The 23,646-nt window shown below is 43.5% G+C and overlaps 2 protein-coding genes across 5 annotated transcripts in view; one reads left to right on the top strand and one right to left on the bottom strand.

Moving 5' to 3' along the window:
• The window catches only part of PHTF2 (putative homeodomain transcription factor 2), a 514,204-nt gene that overhangs the window by 19,239 nt on the left and 471,319 nt on the right, over window positions 1-23,646 (top strand). The window lies entirely within an intron of this gene.
• The window catches only part of TMEM60 (transmembrane protein 60), a 206,412-nt gene that overhangs the window by 171,912 nt on the left and 10,854 nt on the right, over window positions 1-23,646 (bottom strand). The window contains exon 2 of one of the 4 annotated variants that reach the window (XM_085653998.1): window positions 19,465-19,526. The exons of the other annotated variants lie outside the window; for them this stretch is intronic. The gene's annotated coding sequence lies outside the window, so the exon portion shown is untranslated. The remainder of the gene's footprint in view (window positions 1-19,464; window positions 19,527-23,646) is intronic. 4 annotated transcript variants of the gene reach the window in all.

The following is a 23,646-nucleotide window of genomic DNA, read 5'->3' as shown; positions in this document are numbered from 1 at the left end:
CCACGACCTGTGGGCACAACACTCCGCACCACCTCGCTTCACGACGGCGCCTTGGTATTCCCGACGCTGCAGCTCCACGACAAAATCTACGCTGCTGCTTGCACCGTGGTTTGAGGGCACCACTCGTAAAGTTACACGATGCACCGCCCTCCTCCTGCATCACAGCCTTGTCCTACGGACGCCATCTACTCCCGTTCGTCAGCTGACAGTGCTTCAGCAACGACGCCACTGTTTGCACCGTGACCTGCCAGCACCACCAAAAGCACCGCATTCACTTCGCACGGCGACCCTGGTCTCACCAACGCCATCGGACGCCGCCACTGAGCCGCTGCTCGCACTGCGACCTGAGGGCACCGCATGCCGCACCGCTGCAGTTCGCACCGCAGCACCTCACACCGCAGCACCTGATGCCAGCGCTCCTGACTTCAACAGAGAGGAGTTCGATCTGCAACTTGTGCGTCTTCGAGGGCCCAGACGACTCCTGCACAGACCTCCAGAACAGACGCCTGCAAACGCCGTGCTTGTGGAAGCTCAATGAGAGGTCGCCGACGCCCTCCATTTCTAAAAGGTACTGTTTGTGGGTCTTTCCAACATAGTTGGCCCGCGACGACGCGGTCAGCCAGAACGGTTTGGATGAGTTTGTTCACAATGCCGTGATAGCTCCGTCCAGGCTATCAACATCAGGGAACTGTTTTTCAAGCATATTTTGACAACTGAAGATTTAAGTACTGTATTGTGGATTTTTATCGTTTTTGGGTCTTGTCTTAAGTATATAAACATATTGGATATTTTTCTAAACTGGTGTGGTGTCCTTTTGTAGTGCTTACACTGTATTACTGTTTGTGCAAATGCTTTACACACTTCTTCTAAGGTAAGCCTGACTGCTCGTGCCAAGCTACCAAGGGGGTGAGCAGGGGCTATTTTACGAGTGTAACTCCATTATCCGGACTAGAGTGGTGGTTTCTGCCTAGCTTTGGCACATGCCCTAGCCTACCAAAAATCCCATTTATAACAACAGTGAACACCTGTAAGATTTAATTTGTATACGTTTACACTGCCAGATAGCGCTGAACATACCCTAAGCAAACCAATTTTCTCAGTAGACACTTACTACTAGGGACACACATTATAGGAGCAGCCCAACAATGGTTCATTGTATTGAAGTTGGTCGTGCAGTGTAACAATATCCTGAAAGAGAAGATTAGAAACACTTGTTTTGCAATGAAGATGGGCAATTTAACACTCTAGTGTGTATATACACTGCAGACAAGAGGAGATCCTACTGTCACTTATGTCCCCTCCCTGCAGGAAGGGAATGGCTGAACGTTTTTTAAATGAGTGCACACACATGCTAGTGCAGAGTTTTATTTTAGACAAAATGCAACTCGTAAGCCCCTTGTTACGAATGTCAAATATGAACAGAGATCTAGTCAACATGAGAATGATTTGCAAGCAGAAAGAAAAAAAATGATTTTGTATAATTTATGTGGGGGTACACAATACTCTCCTCCAGTTGGCACTTGTATCTTGCCTCAATAACGCTGATGAATCTTCATCAGGACTCAGTTACCCGTTCAGTGTCCTGCCATATGGGTTGTGTGCTGTATAGGCCAGAATTTAACATCACCAGGACCACACCAACAAAAGTCTACTTTGCGAATACAAATAGACTGCAGTAACTGAATATTTCACGGACAAGCAATCATGCATGCCTAAATTGTAAGTTCCAATAAAGGCTGCTATGGTAGTAGCCCCTACTACCCCAGGCGAAATGTTTGCCATTGCTAAAAATTATTGAGCATTCCACTAAATGTGGAGCCTGGAGTACAGTGCAAAAGGAGTACAATGAGGAGGTTAGACCCAGGTTGGAACCCATATTAGCCATAAAAATATCAAAAGTGTGTAGTAATATCAATGGACGTTACATGTGGAAAAATGGCCACTTTGTATCGACTTGACATAAAAGGTGAAGAAAAGTGAAACAGGTCGAGGCAGAACCAAAATAAACCAAACGTAACAGACTAGTTTGAACTTATGGCAAAGAAAAGTTAGTTTGCTTAAACATTCCACACTATCATGCACAACACACTATATCATCATTGTACACATTGATTGGAAGGCATAGTTAGAAAACACTTTGCTCCGGTCATGCAATAAAACAACAACCACAAACTAAAAGGTCTAGAAAACTCACAACCAAATATCAAAAACTACCAATCAATTGATTGCCTTTCCAGATCCCAATAAATGGACAGCCAGATAGAAAATCGACAATAATACAGTAATAATTGCAATTAGTGCAATACAGATGTAAAAAAATATAACATATGCATACAATGTATGTATGACATGAAGTTATGCTTATACAACTCCTCTAATTAAGTCTTCCTAATAGGCCCTAAATTTGAGATTAACTTGTCTGAAAATCGGTGGTAATTTAGATGCGTGTCTGTACAGTTAGAAATGCTGAGCAGTCCTAGTCACTTCTCTTTGATCAAAATCCCTATAAATTGCGCAGACTTTGCCAATGTGCAGATAATAATACTGTATTTCAGCGTGTTTAATCTGCTGTTTATTGTTTTACATCCCCTCAACTGCTATAATTATAAGACACACTGCACTGTGCACCTAGTTAGTACCCGTACATGCTACTGCAGATTCTTGCATTCGAATTCTTTCCCTAGCACGGCTTTGTGAAATTTCAAAGACGATCAAAAAACATACTGGCGAATACACCTAGCATATATATTAATGAAGAGAATACTATTTACAAGTGTTTGCCACCATTGCTGGTAAACCTTTAAGGGAAGTTCCAAGTTTTCCCTGCCATCTTATGTTTTAACTATATTAGATGAACAGGTCAATCGATTAACTATGGCAAACATTAATGAACAATTATACATAATGTAAAAATATCTAAGCACAAGTGTATGACTATAACTAACAGGCAGACTTTAGACAAAAGCAAACTAAGGTAATTACCAACAACATAGAATTACAATGATGAGGCAGTGACGCATGAACAATTATTTCACAGCTTTTACATACTTATACTGAAGAATCTTCTTGCTCAACTCAGCAGCCATCTTGAGTTTAAACTCTAGAGAAGAGTAACAAATTCACTCTGACTTCACAACCACTTATTGGTCCCCTACACAATAAAACGCCAATACAAAACATGGTAAGAACACTTTGCCAAACGCCAGCACAATCTAATGGATAACAAATACTATTTATGACGTGTTTCTATCTGTGTGTGTCCACAATAGCGAGAGGGACCTTGTATATATGTGTGTCTTTTGTTTTACTTGTCTAATATGCATCGTCATCTAAAAATAAGGGCAAATGCTCCATTTGAAAACATAGAATGTAATAAAATGTTATCCACAAATGACAGTGTGGCTGTGGATTATCTACAACATTCTCCGGCACAATGAGGAGTTGTTGCATGGTCTTATTAGGGCCGGTGCTCAAATGGTTGCACACAGCCTCAAGGCATGGCTGCGTACATAACATATGTTGTCTCATGGTCTGTTATTCCGCATGAACTGTCCCATGAGGTGAATTTTACTCCATGATTGAAGGGCAAGTACAAACCTTTATTTGCATGTCTTAACACACATGCATTTACGGTTTCAGGTCCTGACGAAAGCCACACTGACCCATTGAGGCACCAAGTTAGATGGTTGAAACATGTTGACCACATGGAGGATAACGGAGATCAATTTAAGCCTCAAAGATCTACCACTGTTTTTAAGTTTGACCAGGACCGCCCTTATTAAAATCACTACATGTATTAGGAGTTCCTGATCGAATTTTAAATCACATATCACCACCACTCACATTGTCACAATCACAAAGAAAACCAGTTCTGACTGACTGTCTTGTAAAGCGCACGATTGACGAGGCGTCTTGGCGCTAAGGTGAGTGGATACCGAGGCTTACGCCGATTAATCAGAGCTTAGGGGAAAAGCCATGTCTTTATCAGTTTTCTAAAAAGAGTCCTGTTAGGCTGTAATCTGATCAGTGTGGGGAGGGAGTTCCACAGCTTGGTCGCTCGATATGAGAAGCCTTTCCTCTCCATCTGGCTCTTTTTACCTTGGGGACCAGATTCAGTCCTGTACTTGGTGACCTGAGACAGCGTTGTGGCGAATACCGGGGGAATAGATGTTGAACGTCCGCAGCTCCCCCTTCATACAGAGCCTTGTGTACAAGACAGAGGGCCTTGAAATCCACTCGCTGCCGAACTAGGAGCCAATGGAGCAGTTTAATACTGGCAGACGTGGGGTGGTGTTTGGGGAGATCAAGTAGCACACGAGCCACCACATTCTGTAAGGACTGCAGTTTGGCAATCTGACCTTTATCTGCTGCCAGGTATAAGGCGTTGCCATAGTCGACTCTAGAGAGAACCAGAGCCCCAACTACGGTTATCCTAAGAGTTAGTGGGATAAACGGCAGGATTTTGCACAGGACTTTTAGCATGAAGAAGCAGGCAGAAGATACCGGATTAATTTGTTGAGCAAACTTTAGATCGCTATCAAACATAAATCCAAGGTTCCTGGCCTTGGTCACGGAAACAGGACAATTCCCAGCCTCAGAGGGCTACCATAATTGGCTCCATACAGAAGGCCTCTGCTCAATTTCAATAGCCTCTGTCTTTTCAGTATTGAGCCTTAGAAAGTTTGAGTTTATCCATGCCATAACAGCGTTTAGACAGTTACGAAACCTGACAGCTGTAGTGTCCACACTGTGTGACCGATACCATTATCTGGGTATTGTCCACATACGATACAAGCATTCGACCATGATCTTTAATTAGTCTTGCCAGAGGTGTGACCCCTGTGGGACTCCAGAAGGGAGGCAGAAATTTCCCGACTTCAGGCAGTCCCAGTAAATAAACTGTTCCCTTGAATCCAAGAAAGATGTTAATAAGGTTAGAGCCATCTCTCTAATACCTGCTGCCTTCAGCCGCCGCATCAGTACAGTGTGGTTCACGGTATCAAATGCAGCAGATAGATCAAGCAGGATGAAGACGGCTCCCACCCCCCCCATCCATCACTTTGCGGATCTCTTCAGTGGCCATGATGAGGGCTGTCTCAGTGGAATGTCGGGATCTGAAGCCGTGTTGGGTGGGATCAAGAACGTTATTGACGCCTAGGTAATCAGTCAGTTCCAAGTCAATGGCCTTTTCAAAAATTTTAGAAGGTAGCAGGAGACAGGATATTGGGCGACAATGTTTTGCGTCCGTGGGGTCCAGAGTAACTTTCTTCAAGATAGGCCTGATGCAGACCTTTTTCCAGGAGTGTGGAGAAACCCCCGAGCTGATGACCTCGTTTAGGAGGGGAGTCAAGTGAGCACTGCTTTCCTCTGGAACCAAGTGCAGTATATAAGGGGTCCAGGGGCGAGCTGGACTTAATCTGTGATAGCAGATCTGTGACTCGCACTGTCGCTAAAACAGGGAATCATAACAGACTGCAATGTGTTAGAATGTTCTTCGACGGATCATCACTGTTCCCCGCGGGATCAGATACTGTCTTATGGAGTTCATTATAAACTGTCTGAATTGTATTTTGAAAGAAGGAGGGAATCGTATCCACAAAGTTTTGGTCAGGCGAAAATTGACTGTCTTGCGGGCACTTTGACAGAGTTCCTTCAAGGAGTTTTTGACCGCCTGGATTTTGGATGTGAAGTATACAGTTTTAGCATTTTTTATTGCTGCCTTGTATTCCTCTAGGGCTGTGTTATAGTCCTTTTGTGCTCTGCTATAATCGGGAATCGTAGCATATCCTGGAAGCATTTGGCGACCAGGGTGGGAACCCAATGATGAAGCATGTCATCAACTAGGTTGGTGAGTGAGGGTTCTTAAAAAACACCCTTTGGGTTCCAAGGAATACTTAATCTTCTAATCTTTAGTTAAGTAGGTAGCGAACTCGTTCTTGCTTGTTATATTAGTGTTTCCATCTGCACCATTACTGGCGCACATTTGATTTCACCCAACACCTTAGCCACTGGATTGTCCTGAGCACCAGCAAGTGAACGATAAAAGTGTGTCCAATTCTTCTTCTTTCCAGATAGGTTTATTTCCAACAAAACTTCTTCAGAAGCCACAGCCTTTCGTCTTCAGAAGCCACAGTCTTTCATCAATGTTCTTCATATAGCCACAGCCAACATGCGTTTCGTCAAATTTGATGAGTATTCATCACTGACTTGATCAGGGCTACAAGTCAAATAAACACCATGAGTCTAAGTTCCTACAGTATTATAGTGTAATAATCAGTCACCTAAACACCCTGGTGCTCCATTAACTTGGACAATTGTCCAAATCATAAGATTCATTATCCACACATCATACAAAGTGAAGGAGGGAAAATATAAGTGTCATAGTGAAAAACAGTCAAACAGACAAGGATATTTCTCAAGTAATCCCAAAATGATGGCAACCTGTGTGCATAAAACAAGCACCATACATAATGACATAGATGTGGAGTACATAGTAGACATGCTTCAATGCATAGCCCAGTGCATAATCCGAACGTTCTATACCAAAGTTAATAGCTGGGATCACCGCTCAGAACATTCCCAAAATAGTCCAGGCGTCAATTAGTTTTATTTCTAGACAATAAAAATATGATATATACAAATATTTATAATATATCTTGTGGACCGCTATATACCGTTACTCCTAATAACAAAGTTGACCAGTTAGATAAATGTGTTTCGTCTCACCCCACATAAACAATATATTTGCGCGTTAGAGAGATACAGAAACTATGGCATTACCCAGACTGTAGTTCTCTCCCTGTTGTCTAAATATATATTAAATATGTCAAAGGGAATTACGGACATCCACATCGGTCACACACATCATTCTGATTTGCTTTTATCAAGTCAACTATATTAAAACACAGAGTCCATTTGCTGCATATGTCGCAGCTTCCATATAAAAAAAAAAAAAAAAAAAAAATCACCCAACGTCTCTCACTGTAGCATTCCCCAAATCGTAATTCTCGCTCTACTGTCTAAATATATATTACATACATCAAAAAGGGAATTGCGGACACCCTCATCGGTCTCACAAACCATTATAATCTACTCTCATCGAGTTAACTGTATTGAAATACGGAGTCTTTTGCTACGTACGTTGCTGCTACCATACCGAAAAGCACTCGCCGTCTCATGTTTCAAAGTAAAATTTCTTAGTTCCTGCATAAGCACGCATAAACGGCTGCCACCACATATCTGTAAAGTGGAGAGTGCTCCTCTAACGATCAAGGATGGCGTGGTGAACAAGCGCCATATTGGTAATCCTCTTTATATAGCGTTTGATGAACTGGGTTATTGTGTTAACTATCAACATTCCCAGTTCACTCGTGTTACACTATTCTTCACACAAAAACGGTCTATCTACCTAGTGCAACATGCCCTAATCTGAAGTTAAGTTCACTTGTATTACTGTGTATTCCTGAAAGAATCACCATGAAATACTTACACAAGATGTCCGCCCGTGGCTTCATCATATCTACTCATTTGTTATACCAATCTGGCGTGCCCAGTGTCCCGTTATCTGCACATCTCCATCAAAAAAGAAGAATTTCCAAAAAGATCTACAGATTTTTTGTTCGACTCCATTACACCGATGCTCATATATTAAAACACCCTTCATAACCCACCAATTATGTCATAGTTCATATGTTCATAGCAAAGTGCTCTGCCAAAATACCAGTATCGTAAGAAAATCTTTTACTAGTGATTATAGTCACTTATTTACACAAGGCGTCTGCCTCAATTCCCCGTGTTAGTGTCCACACAAAGATGGCATGCCCAGCAACAAGTCATATTATAGTAAAACCAAAAGTATCTGTGCTATGTGACAACTTATTTCTACCTAAACCACGTAAACGCTAAGATCCTAACATTTTATTACAAAGTAGAAAAATATACCTATAATTTTCAACGCCGGGAATAATTATTCCCTAAATGCACTCTGATATTCACAGAATGTATCATTAGTTCAAGACCAAATTACCATCCTGCTAAAAAGCTTAATTTGCAATGTCCTCAAGTCTCAATCCACAACTGCTGTGCTAATGTTGTTTATGGTCAGACGTGGGTGTCTATTGTAACTCCATAGTTCCAATGTAATCTAGACAACAGACAAATGAGTATACATCCACATCTTGACGTGTGAGCCCAGTTATCAATGTGTCTATTATGATAACCATTATCTAGCGGCATATATCACGTGCTACAATTGCGAGACGTATTGAAGATTCTATAAAGGATTTCACAACATTGTCACACATTATATATGCTCCTGTTCATGACATATACCATACTCTTGCTTACCTGTCATACATCAGTTACAGCCTGCCTATAAACATTCTACGTCTAACATGGATATCCTCTCAATTGACATTTCAGATATCATCCTCCTGAGTACCTAAAAAGTACTGCATTTCTTGATCAATGTTGAGCTCCGTCTCCACAGTTTTTAAAATCCTGATCCATCAGACTTCACTTTGTCTCAACATGAGTTCCCTGTTGCCCCCTCTATGGTTGCTTGGTATCATTTGCAACCCATGAAACCTGAACTGTAAATGTTTACCTTGTGCCGTACATTCACACATATGTTGGGCAATCGGGTATCTCATATCCCGTTGTTTCACTGCTCTGAAGTGTTCAGTAATTCTCTCTCACTGGTCTGATTGTACTCCCTACATATATTCTGCCACAACCATATGAGTACATACACTACATATTTCGTCGTGCAATCAATATGTGTCCTGATCTGAAATGTACGTGAACCACTGAAGCTGAACTCTTTGACCTAATCTAGAGCCAATTTGCACATGGTGCAATGTCTGCATTTATAGAAGGCATTGCTTCTTGAGTATAGCCATGTCGCCTGTATGGGAGGTGCCGGGTAACTGGGGCTCAAAATATTCCAAATCGTGCTCCCTTTCCTGTATGTGATGCTAGGTCGTGCTCTCACCAACATTTGTAAATCCTTGTCTGTCATCAGTAAAGTCCAATGTTTATTCAATATGTTGTACAGCTCATGTGCATAAGGATGATAGTTGGTAATCAATCTGATCGGGCCCCCTTTCAACATCCTGCTCATATCTTTCCTGTCCTTCAAAGTATCAGCACGGTTCAATTTTCGTGCTCTGGTATCAGCCTATTGACCACTTCCTTGCTATAGCCACGTCTCACAAAGCGTTCCTTCATATTCTTTTGGTTATTCAATGTGTGTTCCCGACTACAATTCCTGTGTGCCCTACGCATCTCCCAATAGGGAATAGAATTGATTAGGCTCTTGGGGTGTGAGCGATCAGCGTGCAGAAGAGAGTTACATGATGTAGGGTTACGGGGCATCCAGCTATGTATTTGGTCTCCTGAGACATAATTCAACATCTAAAAACACCATTTCTGTTTTGCTGCTGGCCATATTGAATGTCAGTGTACTCCTTATCATTTAGAAAGTCATAGAACTGCTTTAACCTGAGTGTGGAACCGGTCCAAATCATCATCCAATCGTCGATAAATAGACCCCAATAATGTAAGTCATCCATCTATTCCTGGCCATGAGGTCCCCAGATATGCACTGCCTCAAACCAACACATGAACAGGTTGGTAGAAGATGGTGCAAATCTTGATCCCATCGCAGTCCCGCAGAGCTGCCTGTCCCATTCTCTGTTAAAGAGAAAGGTATTGTTTCTCAATATTAGCCCTGCCATCTCAAGCAACATCTCAATGTGCCATATGATCAATCTGCCGTTTGTCCCAAAAATATCCCAATGCATGTATACCTCTCTCAGGTTCAATGTTGGTGTAGATTGACACTAAATCAAATGACACTAAAGTCATACCTGGCTCCCACTTCACATCACATAGCATAGCATGTTGAGTAGATGTTTCGTATCCCTTATATAGGAGGGCAGGTAAGACATGAACTGTCTCAAGTATAGGTCAATATACTGTGAAGGTTTCTCAGTCGGACCCCTGATTCCCAAGATAATTGGTCTACCCGGGGGAAAGGGAAGTTTCTTGTGCACCTTGGGCAGGGTGTAGAGCCATGGAAACCTCGGATGATCGATTGTTAAGAATCTGAACTCATCCTTACTTATCAGGCTAAGATCATACCATTCCTTAAAGCGGCCATTGATGTTACGTGAAGTATCTGGCATGGGATTACCATTCAGTTTGGTGTAGCATTTCAAATTGTTCAATTGTGTGAAAATGTCATTATCATAATCAACCTTGCACATCACCACCATACACCCCCTTTATCTGCCTCCCTGATTATTATATAATGATCCTGTGTGAGTTCCCCAAGAGCAGCTCTCTCCAGAGGTGTCAGGTTATCCTTTACATAGTTTCTCTTTCTCTTGTTCTCTTCCCACTTATCAATATCTTGTAATACCACCTTGTGAAATAGATCAATACTGTTGCCAGTCTGTAAATGTGGTGTCCACCTCGATTTTACTTTGAGGCCACTATCCTCACTCAAGTCATGACTCAGTTCTAGCTCTTGTAACAGTTTGTGAATAGTCACTGGGTACTCCTCGCTTTCAGGGATTGATAGTAAATGTGCTGTGTTCTTAATATCAGCAATGGTGCACATGCTAGAAAGCTTTCCACATTCAATACTCTTGTTAGAGGTGTCCTTACATGCAAAGAAGTTCTTCAATTTCAACTGTCTTACGAATCTGTATAGGTCCATCTTCATGCCAACAGTGTCATAAATGTTAACAGGACAATAGCTCAGACCTTTACTAAGTATAGAAATTATTTCATTCGTAAGTATTTTGTTTGACAAATTAACAACTTTCATATCCAAACCAGATCCCTCATTTACTTCTGCTTGTTCCAAGACCTGGTTTGCATGCCCGCCTCTCTCCTGGTGTGTTTCCTCCCTCTGCACCCTCTCCTGGTTTTTGTGCCTCTCCGCCCCTTGGTCTCGTATTTAGGTCTTTATTGCCCATCTGAATACTCCACACTTCCCTTAAAAAAGTGTTTGATTGATTTGAGGTGCCCTCTCCAGGGTCCTCATTCCCACTGCTAGACACATTGCTAACTGAGGTCACACTCTTCTCACTAATTGATGATGCCCTACTTGTACCTGCGGTTGCATCCTGTCTGGTCAGCTATTCAAAGTTCTTGGCAAATGTGAATACCCTTCCATTCAAATAGTCTGTCTCATCCCTCTTAACCGCAGGTAGAAGTAGGGCATCATCTATTAGTGAGAAATGTGTGACCTCAGTTAGCAATGTGTCTAGCAGTGGGGATGAGGACCCTGGAGAGGGCACCTCAAATCAATCCAACACTTTAAGGGAAGTGTGGAGGATACGGATTGGTAACAAAGACCTAAATACAAGACCAAAGGGAGGAAAGGCACAAAAACAAGGAGAGGGAGCAGAGGGAGGAAACACACCAGGAGAGAGGCGGGGCATGCAAACCAGATCTTGGAACAAGCCAAAGTAAATGAGGTCTGGTTTGGATATGAAAGTTGTTAATTTGTCAAACAAAAGACTTATGAATGAAATTATTTCTATACTTAGTAAGGGTAAGAGCTATTGTCCTGTTAACATTTATGACACTGTTGACATAAAGATAGACCTATACAGGTTTGTATGACAGTTGAAATAAAGAACTTCTTTGCATGTATGGACACGTCTAACAAGAGTATTGAATGTGGAAAGCCTTCTAGCATGTGCACCATTGCTGATATTAAAGAACACAGCACTTTTGCTATCAATCACTGAAAGCGAGGAGGACCCTGTGAGTATTCACAAACTGCTACAAGAGCTAGAACAGAGTCATGACTTGAGTGAGTATAGTGGCCTCAAAGTAAATTCGAGGTGGACATCACAGTTACAGACTGGCAACAGTATTGATCTATTTCACAAGGTGGTATTACAAGACATTGATAAGTGGGAAGAGAACAAGAGAAAGTAACTATGTAAAGGAGAACCAGATCCCTCTGGAGAGAGCTGCTCTTAGGAAACTCACGCAGGATCGTGATATAATCATCAGGGAGGCAGATAAAGGGGGTGTATGGTGGTGATGTGCAAGGTTGATAATGAAATGTTCATACAATTGAACAATGTGAAATGCTACACCAAACTGAATGGTAATCCCATGCCAGACATTTCACGTTCAATGGCCGCTTGAAGGAATGGTATGATCTTAGCCTGATAAGTGAGGATGAGTTCAGATTCTTAACAATCAATCATCCGAGGTTTCCATGCCTCCACACCCTGCCCAAGGTGCACAAGAAACTTCCCTTTCCCCTGGGTAGACCAATTATCTTGGGAATCGGGGTCCAACTGAGAAACTTTCACAGTATGTTGACCTATACTTGAGACCGTTCGTGTCTAACATACCCTCCTACATAAGGGATACGAAACAGCTACTCAACCTGCTATGTGATGTGAAGTGGGAGCCAGGTATGACTTTAGTGTCATTTGATGTAGTCTCAACCTACACCAACACTGAACATGAGAGAGTTACACATGCATTGGGATATTTTTTGGACAACCAGCCGATTGACTATATGGCACATTCTGAGATGTTGCTGGAGATGGCACAACTAATAATGAGAAATAATACCTTTCTCTTTAACGGAGAATGGTACAGGCAGCTCTGTGGGACCGCAATGGGATCCAGATTTGCACCGTCTTATGCCAACCTGTTAATGGGCTGCTTTGAGGCGGAGCACATCTGGGGACCTCGTGGCCGGGAAGAGGTGGATGACATACTTTATTGGGGTCGATTTATCGACGATTGTATGATGATTTGGACCGGTTCCACTCAAGTTAAATCAGTCCTATGACTTTCTAAATCAGGAGTACAATATGACATTCACTATGGTGAGCAGCAAAAACGGAAATGGTGTTTTTAGATGTTAAAATATTTCTCAGGAGACCAAATACATAGCCGAACGCAACTTAAGCCTACATCTTGCAACTCTCTTCTGCACGCTGATAACTCGCACCCCAAGAGCCAAATCAATTCAGTTTCCTCTGGGGAGATGCTTAGGGCACGCAGGAATTGTAGTCAAGAAAAAACATTTAATAAGAACCTGAAGGATATGAAGGAACGCTTTGTGAGACGTGGCTATAGCGAGGAAGTGGTCCATAAGGCTGATACCAGAGCACGAAAATTGAACCATGCCAATACTTTGAAGGACAGGAAAGATATGAGCAGGAAGGAGAAATGGGGTCCGATCAGATTGATTACCAACTATCATCCTTGTGCACATGAGCTGTACAACGTTTTGAATAAACCATGGACTTTACTGACAACAGACAAGGATTTACAAATGTTTCAGAGAGCACGACCTTGCATCACATACAGGAAAGGGAGCATAATTCAGAAATTTTTTGAGCCCCAGTTATCCGACACCACCTATACGCAAGACATGGCTACACTCAAGAAGCAAAGCCTTCTATAAATGCTGACATTGCACTATGTGCAAATTGGCTCTAGAAAAAGTCAAGGAGTTCAGCTTCAATGGTTCACGTACATTTCAGATCAGGACACATATTGATTGCACATTAAATATATAGTGTACGTACTCATATGTGGTTGTGGCAGAATATATGTAGGGAGTACAATCAGACCAGTGGGAGAGAGAATTACTGAACATTTCAGAGCAGTGAAACAGCGAGATATGAGATACCCGATTGCCCAACATATGTGTGAATGTACGGCACAAGGTAAACATTTACAGTTCAGGTTTCATGGGTTGCAAATGATACCAAGCAACCATAGAGGGGGCAACAGGGAACTCATGTTGAGAAAGTGAAGCCTGATGGATCAGGATTTTGAAAACTGTGGAGAAGGAGCTCAACATTGATCAAGAAATGCAGCACTTTTTAGGTACTCCGGAGGATATCTGAAATGTCAATTGAGAGGATATCAATGTTAGACGTAGAATGTTTATAGGCAGACTGTAACTGATGTATGACAGGTAAACAAGAGTATGGTATATGTCATAAATAGGAACAAACATAATGGGTGACAATGTTGTGAAATCCTTTATAGAATCCTCAATACAGCTCGCAATTGTACGACGTGATATATGCCCCTAGATAATGGTTATCATAATAGACACATTGGTAACTGGGCTCACACGTCAAGATATGGATGTATACTCATTTGTGTGTAGTCTAGATTACATTGGAACTATGGAGTTACAATAGAGACCTGCGTCTGACCATAGACAACATTAGCACGGCAGTTGTGGATTGAGACTGGAGGACATCTTGAATGAAGCTTTTTAACAAGATGGCGATTTGGTCTTGAACTAATGATACATTATGTGAAGATCAGAGTGCATTTAGGGAATAATTATCCTCGGTGTTGAAAATTATAGGTATATTTTTCTAGTTTGTAAAAAAATGTTGGGATTTTAGCGTTTACGTGATTTAGGTAGAAATAAGTTGTCGCATAGCACGGATACTTTTAGTTGTAATATAATATGGTTTGTTGCTGGGCACGCCATCTTTGAGTGGACACGAACGTGGGGAATCGATGCAGACGCCTTGTGTAAATAAGTGACGATAATCACTAGTAAAATATTCTCTTACGATACTGGTATTTGGGCAGAGCACTTTGCTATGAACATATGAACGATGACATAATTGGACCGTTATGAAGGGTGTTTTAAATATAGGAGCATCAGTGTAATGAGTCGAACAAAAAAAAGATATAGATCTTTTTAGGAACTCCATTTTGGTTGGAGATGTGCCGATAACGGGACACCGGGCATGCCATTTTGGTATAACAAATGGGTAGATATGATGAAGGCACGGGTGGACATCTTGTGTAAGTATTTCATGGTGATTCTTTCAGGAATAAGAAGTAATACAAGTGAACTTAACTTTAAATTATGGCATGTTGCTCTGGGTGGATAGACCGTTTATGTGAATAATGGTGTAACACGAGTGAAATGGAAGGTCGATAGTTAACACAATGACCCAGTTCATCAAACGCATTATAAAGAGGATTACCAATATGGCGCTTGTTCACCATGCCGTCTTTGATCGTTCCAGGAGTACTCTGCAGTTTACAGGTATGTGGTGGCAAAGGTTTATGCGTGCTTATGTGGGAACTAAGAAATTCGATTTTTAGACATGAGACATCGAGTGCTTTTCGGTATGGTAGCAGCGACATACATAGTAAATAGACGCCGTGTTTCAATACAGTTAACTCAATGAGAGTAGATTAGATTAGATTAGAATGGTGTGCGAGACCGATGGGGGTGTCCGCAATTCCCTTTTGATGTATGTAATATATTTAGACAGTAGAGAGAGAATTACGATCTGGGTAATGCTACAGTGAGAGACGTCGGGTGATTTTTTTTACATGGAAGCCGCGACGTATGTAGCAAATGGACTCCGTGTTTTAATATAGTTGACTTGATGAAAGCAAATTAGAATGAGGTGTGTGACCGATGGGGATGTCCGTAATTCCCTTTGACATATTTAATATATATTTAGACAGCAGGGAGAGAACTACGTTTTGGGTAATGCCACAGTTTCCGTATCTCTCTAACGTACATATATATTGTTTACAGGTGAACTAGCATCAATACGGGCATACATGGATATGGATAAAGAAGATTGAAATTAATTATGAGGTGAGACGAAACACATTTATCTAACTGGTCAAGTTTGTTATTAGGAGTAATGGGAAATAGTGGTGCACAAGATATATTATCAATATTTGTATACATCATTTTTGTTATCTAGAAAAAAATAAAATGACGCTTGGACTATTTTGGGAATGTTTTGAGAGGTGAGCCTGGGGCGTGGCTAACCGCAAAAACATGGCGGTCGCGCTGTGAGCGAGGTCCGCGCCCCGACCAGCGAATTGTGCCGTAATCCTGCTTAATAGGACCCAATCGGCCCTGGAAACGTTGGCGACGGACCTGCAGTGTGCCTGTAGCACGATTTGCCCGCAGTCACCCCACCAGGGGCCATCTGTCTCAGCGAGTTGGCGGCGGAGTTCGGGTGCTACGTGGAGACCTCGGAGCCTGGCGAGGGTGAAGAACGCGCCGAGCGGCAGCTACCATACACTGCACAAACTGAGACACATGGCAGAGGTGCAGAGCCCCAACTCACCCTCCGATACAACTACCGGCTGCTGGACGGTGCGAGTCTCGGTGTGCGGGGGCCCGCTGACGGTGGCCGCCTGGTGTTCCTGCTGTTGGGTGCGGCCTGCCAGACTGCCTTGCTGCTCACCCTTCCCGCTGTACAGTGTGGCTCCCTCCCTGCACTGAACAAGCGCTGTTCCCCGGCCTCTGCGGTGAGCCAGTGGGACGCGGCTGGGGGACCGGACTGCCCCGGTGGGGCATGGCGCACTAGGTAGGAGGCGGCTGGGCACTGTGTTGCCCAAAGCGCCCAGCTAGGGCTGCAGACATTGCTCGCAACCCAGCGAAAGCCCCTAAAGTCACTGCATTGCTACCCCTGTAAATGTGGCCCACGAAGAGGTCCCCTGCGGCATCCAAATCGAGGGACGCTGTGTGAGGCTGCAGCGGAGCATAGGGAGGCCACCCCTCTACAATACATGAACTATAGCCTGGGACGCTGGCGGTGTGCTTGCTGGTGCGCCTGCGAGGCCTGTCTGCATCGCCGAGGCCCCAACGCATGCAGTAGGAGACAGCCGCGCACCACCGTGATTCGGGCCTGGACTGTGGCTCCACATGCACCCCTGATGATGCCGCTTTAACGTCTATGGAGCCATGGCCCACAATAAGGCCCCCTGCTGACCACTAACCTGCGAGGTGGCGAGTGCATGCAACAGTGGCTCTGCGGCCTCGGTTTGGTCTCCCTACTTCCTCCACCTGCCTCCAAGGTGCCCGGCCCTGCTTTGGGGCTCCTTTGCAGTTGCGTGAACTGTGAACGGTGTGCTGGCCGCTGCGCATCCTGGGCCTGATTTTAGTGGTGGGCCTGCCCGTGTTGGGCTGTATGTGGCGCTCTGAGGCGGTGGGTGACTGGCCCCCCCTGCAGCCCTCCCCGGAGCACCCGCCTTGTGGCACTAAGATCACTGTGGACCCCTGACCCTGGCGCTAGCACAGGGCTCTGTTTGCCACTGGAGTTGCACAAGTGGAGCTTTGGGAGTGCCCCCTCTTCTACTGCGGCTGGTGCATACATGAGCTGTGTGATCAGTACAAGTGCAGCGCCAGCTGCAGTAAGCGGCCTCTACCCACTAGCGTCTATTGTTCTTGGGCCCTTACACCATGGTGCGGCGAAACCGACTGGTGCCCCCCACCAGCGCACTCGTGCTGCGGGCTCCACAATCCATTCCATTGGGCCACGCAAGGACTTACCGAACTACGGGGCGCCCAAATGGCAAAATACCGGACACCAATGCCACTGATACTCAACCTACAGAGGACAAGGATACCCCCACACAGCTGACAAACTGTATCCCACCTACCAATCTGGAGTCCCCTTCGGACAAATTAGATCTCACCCTGCAGGAATTGCAGGACTCGAGGACATCCACTGAGCAACAAATCGACTCCCTGACAACTGGTTCACCCTCCTGAACGCTGACCACACCAAACTTGCCGCCACTGTTAAGGACAATAAACTTGCCCAAGCGGAGATATTGCCACACCATAAAGATCATGAAGAGCAGATCGCACAACTCCAACGTCAGGTAACTAGGCTCCAGGACAAGGTGGACGACGCAGAAGCGCGAACCCGACAGAATAACGTCCGAGTTATAGGCCTACCGGAACGCAGTGAAGGACCAAATGCAGCCAAATTCATCGAACAGTGGTTCAGGGAACACGTGGCCCCGGAGGGCCCATCGGACTTCTGCGTAGAAAGGCTGCACAGAATTCCCGCTGGCAGGCCGACAGCTGGAGCCTTATCCTGTCCTCAGATTGCTAGAATATGGAATTTCAGAGACAGGGAAGTACTGTTGCAGAAAGCAAGGGAACTGACTCAGAACCAGTACGAGAATCAGCACGCGTCGTTATACCCAGATTACACTATGCTGGTGCAGCGTAAACGCTCCCTGTACCAAGAGGCCAAGAAAAATCTCAGAGCGCTGGATATCAAGTATGCCTTACTATTCCCAGCCAGGTTAAAAGTCATTCACGACCAAAAAACTCAATTTTTTGACACCCCAGAAGAAGCGGAGGAATGGCTGGAGATCGTGTTCCCACAATCGGAGTCCGGGCCCTCCTGGCAAAGTATACCCAGATCCCCGAAAGACTAATGGAACCGACCACCACGTCGTCAAACCCTCAGCACTAAATCCCAAGCCAGGAATCCAACGCCAGAACAAGCCCAAAAGGGACGCAAAGAGACATTGGCAGCAGCAGGCATGTTTCGGGACGGTAAACGCCACACGACTTCGAATTCCTCAGTTGACAACACTGTCCACTCCGACTCGGAGGGCAGCCTGGCACTGTTTCGAACTGTAATGCCTCAAACTGCTGATGGGTTCCTGGGGTAGCACGCTATTTGGGGGGGGGGGGAGGGGGGGGGGCATAACAGAGCCTAGACAAACATGGCAAGCTAACGCTCAGCCGCCAAATTTGGTGTACAATCCTTCTCTTATTACCGATTTAGTAACACCTGCTAATGTGTCTGGTCCAGGGTGTTTTGAGCTCGCATGGCTCTCACCTCAATACGAAACAGTGTAAGCAGAGCACTCCTAATTTTCTGATTTATCCCTAAGTATTCTCTCGATGATATAGGTGCTGCAGCGTAATGCCCGCTGTCTATCAGGCATAGAAAAAACTGGATACAATGATTCAATCAACTAATGATTGGCGCTGCGCACTGTGCTATTTGTAACTGAGTTACTAACAATTAGTCTCAATTCCCAAAAATTTACGAAAGATTATAGATCAAAATATATCCAACACAATTATTCGTTTAAACATATATTTTCAACATATATGTAAACAACAGCTTCAAAACATAACATTGTTAATACATCAACATTTTTACAAGAAACGGTAGACAACTACCATATACACTACAATGTTTAAACATGCCACATAATGTTTCATGGAATCACAATGAAATGCTTGTGATGAGCCCAATGCATTTCGGGACTTGGCTGTCCCTTCGTCAGGGGCGTTCTGTGAAAGAAATATATATTATTATACTCAATGCAACACATTGTTACACTCTTTACACAAGAAGGATACATGGTGGCAGATAACTTAATTCACATAATGCAACCGTGGAACACTATTGTGGTAAAACAACTCTCCTTTTTAGACAGACCACAAGTCTTGACAGAAGAAATACCATCACCCAATCGTGCAAATAAAAATTAAAATGTAATTAGAATGAAGATAAAAGCGACCATTAGCTCCAGAGGAGAACATCTGGTTAGATAAGACATGAGTAAAGTAATGAAAGGAATACTGAGAGATAACTATGTGGATACGACAAATCCGCCGAATAAATAATGATGCAAGCTCACCTCAAATATTATGTGGGTGTGGCCTTAATGCAAATTGAACGATGTGCGCAGGTTGACTGGTTCTGAAAACCAAAAGACGTGCCTCCATCAGAAAAAGTTCTAAGGTTAACTCAAAACGCTATTTCTTTATTTAATTCTTCTTTCTTTATTTAATTATTTTTTTATCAAACACTCATCACAACATTTTTCTAACCATTCTGATATTCATTCTGTTAATCCTTTTCTTTCTTTTCATTTTTGTCTTTCTGTGGCGTTTAGACTTTGCTCTCATGCTCTATAACTTTATTGACAATTTTTAAGTGGCCACAATTGACTGCGGTGTTTTTGATACAAAGTATCCATTCATTGCGTGTTGATGTCTCCGGTCTTTTTTCTAACGATCGAGTAGACTTGGCATTATCTCATGCATTAATGTCTAAAGTGATAGTTCATTTTATCCTGCCCCTTATATGGATAGCACATTACACCCTCTCCTTTTCTTTCACAACAACGTGTGAAGCCCTTTTTTTAGTATAATGAACGTTTTGAAGATACAATCACCATTGACACATTGAAACATTCTGACGCGCGGGCATATTTCGATATTAAATTGTCATTTGCGTTCTTTTTCTTGAATGGGAGTTCGTATACATAATGTTTAAATAATCGTGCGCTTTGGGATACTTAGATCTTTTTACATTACCTCGCTCTCAGCAAGCTAAATACGTTTTACATATCATGGCGCTACATGTTAGTCCCCTTTCCATTACTATGAACTCCTTACTGACTTGGCGATCGTCGCGGATTTAAATTTGGCGCGTTTTTCGTCAGTTTAAAACTTTCGTAACGAAGAGAGGACTTATACGTGATAGCTGGTTGTACCCCGCCGCGGTTCCATAGTAAGTAGAAACTCTCGTATTTTTTTAAAAACCGAGCTACAGTGTTTTTCATCTCAGCTAAAGAAGCGGTAGCACTTAGACAATATTTCTCTATTATTATGTTTTCAGCGTGTTGTGATGGAGACGAAGTTTTCTTGTCTGGTTTAGACGACATTTAAAATATTCAGACGCCACATCACTTTTTTCTCGTATTGAAATTATCGCCTTGCCTGGCGGGTAAGTCATGTTGTTTTTATATGGTTTACAAGCGTTTTGAGTTAACCTTAGAACTTTTTCTGATGGAGGCACGTCTTTTGGTTTTCAGAACCAGTCAACCTGCGCACATAGTTCAATTTGCATTAAGGCCACACCCACATAATATTTGAGGTGAGCTTGCATCATTATTTATTCGGCGGATTTGTCGTATCCACATAGTTATCTCTCAGTATTCCTTTCATTACTTTACTCATGTCTTATCTAACCAGATGTTCTCCTCTGGAGCTAATGGTCGCTTTTATCTTCATTCTAATTACATTTTAATTTTTATTTGCACGATTGGGTGATGGTATTTCTTCTGTCAAGACTTGTGGTCTGTCTAAAAAGGAGAGTTGTTTTACCACAATAGTGTTCCACGGTTGCATTATGTGAATTAAGTTATCTGCCACCATGTATCCTTCTTGTGTAAAGAGTGTAACAATGTGTTGCATTGAGTATAATAATATATATTTCTTTCACAGAACGCCCCTGACGAAGGGACAGCCAAGTCCCGAAATGCATTGGGCTCATCACAAGCATTTCATTGTGATTCCATGAAACATTATGTGGCATGTTTAAACATTGTAGTGTATATGGTAGTTGTCTACCGTTTCTTGTAAAAATGTTGATGTATTAACAATGTTATGTTTTGAAGCTGTTGTTTACATATATGTTGAAAATATATGTTTAAACGAATAATTGTGTTGGATATATTTTGATCTATAATCTTTCGTAAATTTTTGGGAATTGAGACTAATTGTTAGTAACTCAGTTACAAATAGCACAGTGCGCAGCGCCAATCATTAGTTGATTGAATCATTGTATCTCACCTCAATAGCCAGATCATTAGAAAATACCTCCTAATGGCGAAAGCAACTACTACATTTTTAGACGTTTGCACTGTTGCGAAAGTTGTTTGGACCAGCACAGTTCTAGTGCTGGACCGTGTATTTAATGTTGATGTTCAGGAGTACTTGAACCCTGGCCCACCTTCTACACTGCGCCGCATGGCGCCGGCTCCCTCACACCAGACACACAAGCATAATAGATATGGTCATATGTCCACATGCAGGGTAACTACAACGTAATCACCTGGAACGTGCGGGGGCTGAGGTCCATACCCAAGCGGCATAGAATACACGTGCAGTTAAAAAGGCGTCAATCTCATAGTATTCCTACAGGAGTCCCACCTCACTGCAGTTGAGGCAATCAAAATGCGCAAGAAATTGAGGGGCAGGTTTTCTCCACATCATATTCAGCTTTTGCCCGTGGCGCGACGATATGGGTCAGGAGCGGGGTTCCTATTAAGGCGCTACAGCAACCGACGGATCCACTATGGAGATACATACTTGTGAGAGACACACTAGACGGCACACAAGTGGTGCTGGGTAGTATTTATGCCCCTAAATTCGTACAGGATAAGTTCCTTCTGAGTCTCAATCCTGTACTAGCGACCTGGGCAGCAAACCCATGGATATTAGGAGGGGACAATAATGCTGTAATGGACATAAGCATTGATCACTCACAACCCCCCACTCCAAGGCGTAGGGTCTATAAGACAGGCTCAGGCACTATGTAGATGGTCAGAAGGCTGGGCGTTGGGGGATGTATGGCGTTTAAATAATCCAACCAGCAGGGAGCACTCGTTCTTTTCACATCCACGCCAACTCCACACCCGGATAGATATCAATCACAACCAACCTTGCCTGGGGCAGAATTCCCACTCCAGTACCCACCTGGAAATTATGGCCACTAATGTTAGAAGACTGTCTTCCGTAACGCTCCGTCTACGGGAACCACAAACTACTTCACAGAAAATGCTGGCACAGCCTCCACACCTCACATAGAATGGGATGAATTAAAGACTGATTAGGGGCATAGCCATAAGCACCACAGCCGGGGCTAGGCAAGAAACGTACAACAGTCTCAAAGCAGTCAAAAGCTCTATGAATAAATTGGAACAGGAAGCCGTAGAGGACCATACCAAGGTAGCACCATTGCAAGAGGCCCGTATAAAACATGCCGAGCTACTGGAAACCCATAGACAAATGGACTACACAGTATACACTCAGACCGAGCATGCCGAGGCTGATAAAGCATGCACGCATAGTTCGGGATGAACCCCCACATACACCAATACATGAGATAACCACAATGCATGGGGACACTGTGTACACTCAGTGGGAAATCAATGAAGCCTTCTGCGAATATTATCAAGCACTTTATCAATCACAACCACCATTGACGGAGGACTCTTAACATGCATTCCTAGCTGACTTAACATTCCCAAAGCTAAACCAAACAGCCCAAGACGACTTATACGGCCCCATCACAAAGGCGGAAATCAAAGCGGCTATTCGGGACCTACCAAGAAATAAGGCACCTAACCTAGACAGCCTACCAATTGAATTCTTTGATACCTTCTCAGAAGCTCTGGTACCGCAGTTAGAACACCTCAACACATCCGCACTCGACACGGGTATACTCCCCCACACCACATTGTAGGCCTTAGTAATATCTCTCCCAAAGCTGGGCCGTTTGGCATCAGACATTTCAGGATACCAGCCTCTGTTGCTTCTTGCGATTGAGTACAAAATACTAAGTAAAGTCCTATCGCGCCGTTTACTCCCTTACCTACATAAGCTAATTCACCCAGACCAATGCGGCTTTGTACCAGCGCATAACACCTCACTCAATATCAGGAGACTCTACCATGTCATGGAATCTACCCCTGCAGATTGTAACAACGCCGGCTGTATTACCCTAGACAAGCATTTGACACCCTTAGATGAAACTATATGATTCAGGTGCTTGAAAAATTAGGCATACCAACAGTCTATTTGAAATGGGTAAAACTCTTATACTCTGCTCCTACGGCGAGGGCCCGCACTGCCTGTCAAATCTCGCCAAATATCCAGTTGGCAGAGGCACCCGACAGGGTTGTCCCTTATCTCCCTTACTATTCGTGCTTGCCCTAGAACCCCTGGCCATTAAGCTATGATCGTCAGCGGAACAGATGGGCATTCGCCTGGGTAATTCCACGTATGTGCTGTCCACTTATGTAGATGAT

Source organism: Triturus cristatus, chromosome 4_1, assembly GCF_964204655.1.
Source record: "Triturus cristatus chromosome 4_1, aTriCri1.1, whole genome shotgun sequence".
Taxonomy (NCBI): domain Eukaryota; kingdom Metazoa; phylum Chordata; class Amphibia; order Caudata; family Salamandridae; genus Triturus; species Triturus cristatus.
This window is presented reverse-complemented; position numbering and strand designations above follow the sequence as displayed.